Raw genomic sequence first — 12,904 nt, forward strand, 5'->3', positions numbered from 1 at the left:
TAGAAAGGAACCAGAGTGAGAAGAACTTTAAAATTCAAAGAGATGATGTATATTTGATTTTAAAGGTAATAGGGAATTTGTATGTTTTCTAGAGGGGATTAAGGTTCTGAAAATCAATTTAGCATCTCACTGGAGGATGGCGTGGGTTATATAGAACTACATTGTGATAAAGACTTGAACAAGAATGATGACTGCGTGAGTGAAAAAAAAAAAGAAAGATGCATTATAAAGACAAAATGACAATTCTTTTTAACATAGTGTATATGTACACAGACTACCAAGAAAGGATCAGAGATAGTGATCCTAGAAAACTTGGAAGTTATTGGTGTCCTCAATATCTTTTAATGTCCAACACAGAGGCAGCTAGGTGGCTTGGTGGATAGAACACTGGCCCTGGAGGCAGGAGAACCTGAGTTCAAATCCTCTGGTCTCAGACACTTAATACTTATTTACTTACTTATGACACCCTTAGGTAAGTCACTTAAACCCCTTGTCTTGCCCCAAAAATGTCCTACACAAATGTAGTCATCTCTCTCAAACCTTCCCTAAACATTCTACTTTAAAATGTTCCAAAGTTTCTGCTTTGGAACTTTCTAATGATGTTGGTCTATAATATTGTATATTATACTTGGCATTATTCCTCAATTGGTTGTGTTAATTTCTTGAGAAGAGACTTTCCTGGAGTTACCTAGAATATAGCATAGCACTGAGGATACAGTAAATCATTCCTTGATGATAGAAAGTTTAAAAAAATAAAACAATATAATTCATTTTCAATAAAAAGACTGAAGAGTTCTTTTATACCGTAATAATCCTTGGCTAAAACAATTAGTTATAATTCTATTTTTTCCTAGCCATTAGTCTTCAGACCTATATTTATAGAGGAAAACATAGACAGTGTATTTATTTCACTTTCTTCATTGACTAACAAAATTAACATTTTGTGCATCAGCTATTGAAATTGTCTACTACCTGTCAAGCAATGGAATTGACGTGCATTTTTAAAAGTTTATCACTGATCTCAAGACAGTTTTAGGAGTGTTTTGTTCTCTAAGTGATATTGAGTTCTTATCTTTGTATATTTATTTTTATGCCTACTAATATATTTATATTCCAATTTTGTTACAATGTTACTTTTATTATTCTAAATTTCAGCAATCACCATTTAGTCAAAATTAGTTATCTCTTGGTACAATTAAATGTACCTGGTGAGCACAGCTGACTTAGAGGCTAATGCAAGGTGACTTTAATTTTCATAACCCTATTCTCTTTCCCCCTTCCTGAAAGAATTTGAAGTTAATAAGTGTTCTTAATTATCTTACTTGAAAATTTCTCCTTTTGAAAAGCCACATCCTTTGGGAATTATAAGAACTGAAATATTCAAATAATGACCATTATCTTCTTTAAAAATCATGGTAAACCTGACATAATGAGTTATCTATCCAGCCTCTGAGTTCATGAACCACCAAATGAATGTTTTGAAAAGAACAAGTAACTAAATTCATTGTCTTATTTCATTTGACTCTGGAAAGTTGTGACAAGTTCCCTGTATTGACTGGATGACCTATTATTTTACTTTTAACAAATGTCCTTTAGTAGGAACATTAGGGACTGTGATTTACATTGGAATGTATTTGAGTATCTCCAATTAAAAGAATCCATATAATATTTCTAATCATAAATAATAATTTCTAGCCTGTTATATTAAGTGATTTTTCTACTTGAATTTTTGAGCAGTTTGGGAATGCTATAATATCTATGCTCATTCCACCTCAACTTCAGATAACTATTATACCATCTGTCATATAAAATTAAGCTATTTGTAATGAGTATTTGGTTTCTGAGCCAAGCTATGACCTAAGGCTGTCAGAAAATCACTTTCTTTTCATTGATGCTTCCTAAAGAAAATTGTCCCTTTGAATAAGAGGTAGGCTGAACCTTTTAGGAATTTCTCATTAGCTAAGGTTATATTGAGAATAAGTATAGCCTTCAGGCAATTTGCCCTTATTATTTTCAGTGGTTTCCCCTTAAAGGTCAAGAATCTTTAAGTGTAACAGAGGTGAATTCTCAGAGGGGATGAAAGATATCCTTCTAAACCTTCAAAGACCTGAAATGTTATACTTTTGTCATCTTTCCAAGGGGGGAGAAACCATATTTGTAGGTTGGTGTCATCAGCTATCTTCAACCTGAAACATTAATGCTATCCAGATCAGGTACTGTGGAATTTGGTGGTTTATTGATCTCTGCTCTGATAAGGGCTGCCAATAAAAGACCACTGTTCATCTATTGAAGTAATAAGGAAATCCCATTCTGATGCAAACCTGTCATACAGGATGTTTTGCCAGTTACCTTCTGAGAGGCAGTTCTATGAGGCAGTGGTGTGCAACAGGCCATCAGGTCGATGACTTCACAAACACATAGCTGACTTTTATGAAAAGAAAAAGACTTGGCATGAAAAATCAGGGGAAAAAAGTGAGAGAATGAAGGTCAACATTTAAAATATAACACCAGTATTATGAATTCTCATTAGGAACATGGTGACAAAAATAACAAAATGGATACCTCTCCCCTCAAAAAAGTGGGGGGGGGAGTGTTTAAACAGGAAATGTTTTGCATTAAGAAACACTGTGACTTAGCTTAGATATGGAAATATCACTATTTTTGTTACATTAAATGTCAAAATTTGATGTTGTTTTTATACAATTGGAATTTCCATGGATATATAAAAAGTAAATGACCTGACTAAAATATTGAACCCTCTGATTCTGTTTGACAAGAACAAAAAGGAGAAAAAAATGTAAATAATCAAAGCTAGAAAGGAAAGGTTCTATCTAAAGTTTTAAATGAAATGATTCTAATAAGATTAGTTTATACATTTAATGCAAGTTTTTTATCAGAAATCTTATTCTTTAAAAAATAATTCAAAATCACATTTATCTGAGTAAATGTTAACATTTCAATAGTAACTGCAATGTTCAAATAAGTTGGTATCAGGTTCATAAAGAAGGAAGTATAACCAGAAGTTTGTCTCAGAATGCTAAACTTTAGAGGCCACAAAAAGTGCTTGTATCCTTTCAACTGGAAGCAACAACTGAGCTTACCAAGAATAATTAATTAAATATTTTTTCAATTATTTTATTCTTCTTAATGTTTTTTATCCTTTTGATCTGTTTCTTCATTCATGTTGAGATCAATATGGAATTATGTTTTGTATGATATCACATATGTAAACTATATCAAACTACTTGCGATTTTGAAAGGAGGGGAAGGAAAGAAGGGAATAAGGGAGAAAAAATGGAATTCAAAATATTGTAAAAACCGAATACTAAGAATTTTCTTGATATGCAATTGGGGAAAATACAATTCTATTAAAAATTATAAAAAAAATGTCAAAAGAAGAATTAGCTAAACTAGGAAACAATCAAATGAGCTTTCCCAGAATATTGCATAAATGCTAGTTGAATTTCTTATAGCCTTTTCAGGAACAACATTAAGGTATTCTAGGATGTTTTTTTCCCATGTGTGTGTGTGTGTATTTAAGGTAGGACTTTAAAATTTTCCATTGGTTTTGGACTTAATATGAATCTATGCAAAACATATATACATATTAGCTATGTAATAAACCAAAAATAAAATGAATAGAAAAGAAAAAGAATGGAAATATAAAAGGATGATTCATTCTGCATTCAAAGTTCATCAGTTCTCTCTCTGGAAGTAGAGAGCATTTTTCATCATGGATCCTTTGGCTTGATTAGAGATTGCTAAGGTTTTCAGAGTTCATAATTATTACAATATTGTTGGTATTAAATTTGTTTTTCTAGTTATGTTCTTTTACTTTATATCAGCTTATATGCCTTCCCAAATTTTTCTAAAATATTCCTACTTATTATTTATTATGGCAAAATAGTATTCTTCACATATCCCAATTTGTTTACCTAATTTTTTATTTATTATCTATGTTTTAGTCAACCCCTCAATATTCATTTCTTTCCTATCACAAAAAAAGAACTGCTATAAATATTTTTATTCAAGCAAGTACTTTTCTTTTTTTTCTTTGAGCTCTTTGAGATATAGATCTAGAATTGATATTGGTGGGTCAAAGAGTGTGCAAAACCTTGCAGCCCTTTGAACATAGTTTCAAATTGGTCTCCAGAATGGCTGAACCACCAGCAGTGCATTAGTATACCTATTTTGCCACATCCTCTCTATATCTATCATTTTCCTTCCCTGTCATATTAACCAATTTGATATGTATGTGGTTGCATTTTAGAGCTATTTTAATTTTCATTTTTCTAATCAATAGTATTATGGCATTATTTCATGTGACTACAATAACTTTATTTCTTCTCAAAACATTTTAATTATATCCTTTGACCATTTATGATTTGGGGAATGATTTCTCTGTTTAAATTTTTGCTACTTAAATCAATTTTTCTGAGCTACTTATATTTTTTGAGAAATGAAGTCATTATTTTAGAAATTTGCTATATTTTCCCCATAATTTCCTGTTTTCCTCTTAATTTTTGTTTGCATTGGTTTTGGGCAAAACCTTTTCAATTTAAATAATCAAAATTACCCATGTCACTTCTTGTAATTTTCAGAGAGTAGAATATGTATGGAATCTCTAGTGCACAGAGGAAGGGAACACAAGATATCAGTAGAGAAAGGAAAGGAAGATATTAGATTGAACAAAAAAAGTACATTGCACTTTTCTTAGAAATCAGTAACTGCTGGAAATTTATTATCTGAAGGAGAGACATAAGCAAACCAAATACACTGAAACTATAATGCCTATATGGTTGTATTTATATTTTTTCATTTGTTGCTATATTGTTTAGGTTTTTTTGATTCCCAAAGAATTCCTTTATAGTAAGTAATCTTAGATGTCTACTTTTCCACCAAAGTCAAAATTTTCATAATTACAAAATAATATGTTGGAATCCAGAAAATAAACAGAATCATAAAATTTTTGATTTGGTATTTTAAGAATTTTTCATAATATCTCCTACTGAGTTCTACTTTCTCAATTTACAGATAACCAAACTGAAGACTGAAGCAATGGTGCTAATTCTTCCTTAGGTCACACTTATCTTTGTGCCTTTTATTTTTCTTTTTTTTTGATCAGTATCAAACAGGATTATTTGGAGATTTGGAGGAAGTTTTTCTAGTAATTTGAAGTATCTATTAAAGCTTTTATTATGACCCTACTTTCATGCACAGTAGGATATCTTTACAAGATGACTCAGTTGTCATGGATTTTAGCTTTTATAGCATTAATTTTTTGTGCTCTAAAAACTGGTTTTCATGAGAATTGAATATTTGTCTTTTTATTGACAGTATACTTTAAAAATAAAATAAACAAGATTATAAATTTGGCTAGGAGAGGAAGGTGGTACAGAGTACCAGGTCTGGAGTCAGCATGATTCATCTTCCTGAGTTCAAATGTGACCTCAAACTTCTAGTAGCTGTGTAATCAAGGGCAAATCACTTAATCTCCTTAGTCTAACTTTTATTATCTGTAAGATGAGTGTTAAAGGAAATAAGCCCAGTATCTCTGCAAAGAAAACTTCTAATGGTATCATAAAGAGTTGGACACATCTGAAAATAACTGAACAGAAACAACATAAGTCTATCATATATAGATTTTTTTTTATGTTACCTTATGGTTGATTTGGTTAGAGATATTCTTTGTTGTCCAGTCACTTTCAGACATGGCTGAATTTTCATGAACCCATTGGGATTTTCTTAACAAAGATACTGGAGTAGTTTGTCATTTCCTTCTCCAGTTCATTATACAGGTGAGGAAACTGAGGTAAATGGGATTGAGTGGCTTAACCAATGATCATACAGCTAGTAAGTGTCTGAAGTCACATTTGAACTTAGGAAACTGAGACTTATAGACTCTAGATCTCTCTACTACACCAGCAAGCTGACTGACATGTTATCATTGAATATCAATAACAAATAAGTCAATGGACCTGGAGTTAAGAAGGCCTATTTTCAAATTCTGCCTGACATATTTACTAACTATGTGAACTTAGAAAAGTTATTTAAACTCTGTGAGACTGTTTCCTTATGTGTAAAATGAGAACATATGACTTTATGCTTCACAGATCTAAAATTATGATACTATAATTTATGGCAAGAATTGGAGAAATGGGGCAGCTAGGTGGCTCAGTGGATAGAGCACCAGCCCTAGAGTCAGGAGTACCTGAGTTCAAATCCAGACTCAAACACTTAATAATTACCTGTGTGGCCTTGGGCAATCCACTTAACCTCATTTGCCTTGCAAAAACCTAAAAAAAAAATTTTAAAAATGGAGAAATATAAAACATAAGTTTAAATTAAGTCATTTTCACTTCCATTTAATTGTTCAGTTGTTATTTATCTAAATATCTTATGTCAACTAAATCAACGGTGTCCTGTTTCCCCAAAATCTTCTTGTAATTTCTATTCTAAGGTTTCTATTTTTGAAAAGAACACCCCAGACTTTGGGAACTTTAGAATTTCAAGACTTAGTCATTCCTTTGACTCTGAGAAATACTACCTTTCTATGCTTTCTAAATCTTTAGCTTTAAAAAAAAGTATCTATTTTTAATCTATTGTCAGATCCAGGAAATAAATAAACTAACAACTCAATGGCATTCTCTAAGCAATAAGTTAATTAAGTGCCTGTTCTAACACCTGTCTAGACCTCTTCAATCTATGTGCTGAGAGTGCAAAAGGTCTGAAGTTCACAGAGAAGAATGACCTTTCTCCAAATAAGCTCTCTCCTAACTTCTATTTTGTTTTTCTTTTTTTCCTCATATCTGGCTCCAATACTACTAAAATCTCAACTAAATTATATTTATCTGTTGTATATGACTATATTGTTTTTGATAAGAATCTGTTCTTCACTCCCTACTTCCTGAATAATGCCTAAATTAATTTTGAATAAGTCTCATTCCTGCTAGTCCAGGGTCTTGCCTTTTTTTTCAGATTGTCATGTTACAGACAGATCCTTAAGACTGATAAAAGGACACTTTCTAATATGTGAACAAAATTAGTTATGATGGTGGGGATGATAGTGATTTGCTGTTGAATGGATTTTGAAATTAAGAAGAGTTTTACTATAAGGTAAATGGATGGAATTTATCAGGAGTATTCAGGTAAAATAAAATAACTGGGAGAGGTAAAATTTTACATGCTAACATTTAAATATTGCATTGTAACCTCCTGCTTTCAGTGTCTTATGGATGGTGTTTCAAGATTAGTGACTAAAATCTATTAACATTTTTCATAAATATGTTATGTCAATTAACTAATTTCCCTCCCCAACATATTGATTTGCAAAAAAAAAAATCAGGATAAAAGCTTATACTCTATTTCTCTTTTTTTAAACTAGAAAGGAGTCTTCCATTTCAAAATATCACAAAACATATTCCAGTCCTTGCTAATCATCCTTTAAAGGCTTTTGCTTCAGCTGCTATTGGGGAAAGTATAAGGTTTTTTGCTTTGTTTTGTTTTGTTTTGTTTTGTTTTGTTTTGTTTTGTTTTGTTTTGTTTTTTGGGGGGAATGTTAAGCAGCAACATATTTTAGATGTAAATTTTAATTATTAATGTGACTGTTGAATTCCTGGCATACACTTGTTCCTCTATTTTATAAACATAAAAGACAATACACTTGAAATCAAGATACAGGTGAAAATTTATAATTCTAACAAAAAAACTATATTCTACTCATAAACATTTAGATTTCTTAATTTGAAAATTGTGGTCCAATGACTGAGTGACTTTCAAGAGTTAGTCATCAAGAGATATAAAGTTATTGAAATAAATATAGCATATTTTTAATGGAAAAGGTACATAATTTCAGGAGAAGAGGTAAATAGACAGAAAAAAATCAGTGAAATTAGAAAACTGTCTTTGCCAGTTACTAGATGTTTGACATTGAGTAGGTCATATAACTTCTCTGAGCCTTGATTTTCTTATGTTAAAAGGAACTAATACTTTTATTCATACCACCTACATCAGTACTGTTTTCATTTGAAAGCAATTATGATTTTTCAGTTTACTCCAAAAATGATGTTTATATAAAGAATTACTTATTATTTTTGCAAAATAAAATATATCACTTTTCTTCCATCTGAATGAGGCACAAAAATGTTTATTTATAAATTATTTAATACTGTCATTCTTATAAATGAAATCAAAAGAAATAAGTAAGCTGCAAGTAATGGAAGTGTGGTTCTCTTGGGAAAGATAGAGAAATAATTGAAATTGGGTTCATCACAATCCCAAAGATAACAAGACAAACACTTTATGTGACATCTGGCAAAGCAAAAGAAAGTCACAATTAGTCAATAAACATGTATTAAGTGACTACTAAGAGCTAGCCACTATATAGTCAGTTTTGGGGATGCAAATCAAAAAAAAAAAGTCAGTCCCTCTTCCCAAGTGATTACAATTTAGTGAAGGAGGACGATATATAAAAGGAAAGTGAAAAAAAAAAACTTGTAAAAGGGTTGGTGGTGCTAGCAAAGGTATCTGACCAGGAAGTATGGTGGAAAAATTAGAGAAGTTCCAAAGTAACACAGTTAAGTGAGAAATGAGGAGATATTCTGAGCTGGGTTCCGTCCTTAAATGAAGATTTTGTAATTCATGACTCTACCCTTCATTCAGAAGGACAAAGGGTAATATTGAGTGGAGTTTCAAGGCTAAAAAGATCTTAGAGGATGATAAAGTTTTCCCAATAATAAACTTCCTAGGGCATAGTTGAAAAATTAGACAAGTCTTAAATACTTTGAGAAGCCAAAGGAGAAAAACCAGAGAAGTATCATGAAGATGCAGTTTATCTAGTAACATATCCTTGGTTAGGAGGAATCAATTGGCAATCCCAGTTAAAATATAGACATAAGAAAGGAAGGAAGGTAGTAAAAAATAAGTATTTATTATGACACTTTGATAAATATATATATATGTATATATATATATATATATGTACATTCGCATATACCTTTTTTCCTGTCTTTTCTTTAAATACATATATAATATATAATATATACATATTACAAATATGTTTTTGGGAAATGCAATTAAAGATTAAAAATTACAAAGGTCAAAGTTTAATTACTCATAAATCTCATATTTTACAAAATGATAATGTATAAAATGTATATAGGATCTTAAGGCTGGCAAAGAATTTCATATATGTTTATCTTTTAATATTTTCCTCAGAAAAAGAGTAAGAGAATATCCAGTGAATCAAGTTCTAAGCAACATCCCAAAAACAATTGAAATTTACTCTTTCTTAATAGAAAGAAAATGACTAATGGACATTATTGCCTGGTTATCTTGAGAGTTAAATGTCTTGCCCAAGGTGACACAACTAGTGCGTGTCCAGTACCTAAGGGCAGATTCTTACTCTGTGACCTAAAAGGCATGGTGGATAGATAAGTGGCCTTGAATTCAGGATCAGGAGAACTTCAGTTCAAATATGACCCTTACTATGCCCTTAGCTGTATGACCTGATTGCCTCTCATCCAGCACTACCTCCTTCTGACCATTGAACCCAGAAGGCTCTGGAGGAGAATGTAAGTCTGGTGACATTGCACAGCAGCCCCTCATTCAATTCCCATTCACATACTTGTTATGGTATCACCTCTCTGATGTCATGGTCTTCTTCAAAAATATAAGAGATGGAGATGATGGAAGACTAGGAGCAGTATTCAAAATACATTTACAAAATAGTTTTTTAAAAAAGCAAAGGCAAATACTTCTGTTAAAAATTTAGGATGAGGACCAACTAAACCATATAATCCCAACAGACTAATAGATGAAACTACAAGGATCATGAATAAGAATGAAAAAAGTAAAATAGATTTGTCATCATTACTATAATTGTCATAAATAACAGCCAACCCTCCATTCATAATTTGCTAGATGATAAAATCAAAAAGACATAGACGGCAAGGAAACCTGAATCAGACCAAATTCACACAAACAAAATATAAAGATAACAAATTTAGAAACCACTTAGAAACTACCTTTTCAAAATATCTGAAAGACAGACATATGCCAACAGTATAAGGAGAAATCACTGATGATATTATTAAACAAAGAAGTAATCTCAAGATTACTCATATACTTTCATTTCTTTCTCTTAAAATCACAGTCATGACAAATGCATATGAAATTCTCATAGACTATGAGAACACTCCCAACTACTCCTTCTTGTGGATTATTTTTAGTACTAATAGCATTAAATCCCGGAATGCTAATGAGTCATCTCAGTGAGGATTCAAAGAAATATCAAAAGAAACAACAACCCATGTGGGAAATACTAAAGGAATAAAGAACACCTATTCTCTACATTATAACACAAAATTAAATAGGCAGACACTGAGGTTGTCTATCATGAACTATATTGAAAAGACACTGAAACTGCTCAGTTACCTGAACTCAGTATTAAATAAGAGGAAGAGGGTAAGTTTCCAAGTTGGCAAGTGGGAAATTATACAGCAATTTCCATTGATTCCATGTTCTCCCTTAACAAAAACATCCACATTTTTAGCATCGATATCTTTTCAATGATGCTGTATAGCTGCAATTCAGAATTTATCATTTTCTCCAAGGACCCACAACTATCACACATTATTAGAGAAATACATAAAGAAGGTTAAATGATTACAGCATAATATCAGTGGTGTTCTTCCTACAAGAAATGACATAATGACTATCACTGAGGAAATATATGAATAGAAGTAGAGATTTTCTGTTCCTAGATAAGTTTTATTAAGTGAATATTATATATGAGACACTGAAAGTTGCAAGTGAGACAAAGATAGTGTGAAGAACAGTATCTGCCCACAAGGAACTTTTATTTTACTATGGGGATAGAACGTGTAAACAGATAAAGATATATGTGAATACTTAAGGTAAGAAATCTATGCTTTATGTGACTATGGGCCAGTCACTTAACTCTGAATATAACAGGAGATTGTCCTAAATGTGAGGCAATAATGTCCATTAGTCATTTTCTTTCTATTAAGATAGAGTAAATTTCAATTGTTTTGTAATGTTGCTTAGAACTTGATTCACTGGATATTCTCTTATTCTTTTCCTGAGGAAAGAATTTGAGAGATAAACATATGTGAAGTTCATTGCTAACCTTGACATGAACTGAAAATTGAAGGTAGCCAGAAGTTCTAAGGTATAGAGAAAGAGCAAAAATCATTCCAGGAATGCAAATCAACCCATATAATGGCATGGAGGTAGGTATTGGAACATAAAGGAAACTGGTTTGACTGAAATATAGACCATATGAATAAATGTGAATATTGTGAAGACTTTAAATGCCAAGTATAAGAGTTTGTATTAGAGAGTCATATAAGATTGCTTGGTAAGTAAAATGGCAAGTCATATGTGACATGGAGCCAAGTTGGTAGATCAAAAACAGGAATTCCCACAACTCTTCCCCAGAACACTCCAAATACTTTTAAATAATGATTCTAACCAAATTCTACAGTGACAAAACCCACAGAAAAAGTGAAAGAAATAATTTTACCCCAAGACAACTTGGAAGGTCTGCAGGAAAGGTCTGTTACACAGGGTTTAGAAAGGACCTATAATATGGCCTGGACTTCTCCAGAGAGAGCCAGCTCCAGATATCCAGGAATAGTCAACAGGGCAACTAAGTCCTTAATAGTGGTGGAAGTTTCCAGACTTCTCAGTCCAAGGATTTCCAAGGATAACTTGGAAGGTCAGCCACACCAAAGAGAGTAGAGCCTAGTCCAATGCAGGTCTCAGTTCAGGCCTGGCCCCAAGCAGCCTAGCAGCTGCTTCCAGAGACTCAGAGAGAGAAGTAAGGGAATAGTAAGGGAATTGGGGGAGTTTTCAGGATTATTTCTGTTTTCCTTGAAGCAGGACTCTGCTGCTTTGCTGTCCTTAGGTACAGATTGCAGTCTGGGGCCCCAGTCTCAAGAAAAGGAACTTTATTGATATAGTGGAGTAGGTACTCTTCTCACGGTTCCAGGGTAGATGGGACGGCTTATGGTCATCCACATAGCAGTCAAAGTCTTGGGGAGGGGGTCCCTGAAAACAGCTGCAAAAAACCCTCAAAAGCTTGGGGCAGTGAGTCCTCCACCCTGGAAGCAGAGCCATACCTTAACATAAAGTTAAAATCAAGTCATAGACTGTGGAAATGAGCAAACAATAGAAGAAAAACATTCCCATCATAGAACATTACTTTGATCCCATGAAGGATAAAAATACACATGCAGATAACAAAGTCAATGCTTCTGTATCCAAAGTGTCAAAGCAAAATATGAATTTGTCTCAAGCTATGAAAGAGCTTAATTTTTATTTGAAAATTAAGTAAGTGAGGTAGAAGAAAAATTGAGAAGAGAAATGAGAGTGATGGGAGCAGGGGGGCAGATCATGGAAACCAAGTCAATAGTTTGGTGGAGGAAATACAAAAATATACTGAAGAAAATAACATCAAAAACCAGTTTGAGTCACATGGAAAAAGCCGTCCAAAAGGTCAGTGAGTAGAAGAATGCCTTAAAAAAGTAAAATTGGTCCGAGAGAAAAGGAGATACAAAAGTTCTCTGAAAAAAATTCCTTAAAAAGTAGAATAGAACAAAGAGAAGCAGATGACTTTATGATAAATCAAGAAAAAATAAAACAAAACCAAAAGGATGGAAAAACTAGAAGAAAATGGGAAATATCTCACTGGAAAAACAATTGACCTGGAAAATAGATTCAGAAGAGCTAATTTAAAAATTATTGGATTACCTGAAAATCATGACCCCCAAAAAAGACCCTAGACTTCATTTTTCAAGAAATTCTCTAGAAAAATATCCCTGATATCTTAGAAGCAGAAGGTAAAATTGAAACTGAAAAATGGACCCATCCCCTCCTAAAA

The sequence above is a fragment of the Macrotis lagotis genome, chromosome 1, assembly GCF_037893015.1.
Source record: "Macrotis lagotis isolate mMagLag1 chromosome 1, bilby.v1.9.chrom.fasta, whole genome shotgun sequence".
NCBI classification, from domain to species: domain Eukaryota; kingdom Metazoa; phylum Chordata; class Mammalia; order Peramelemorphia; family Peramelidae; genus Macrotis; species Macrotis lagotis.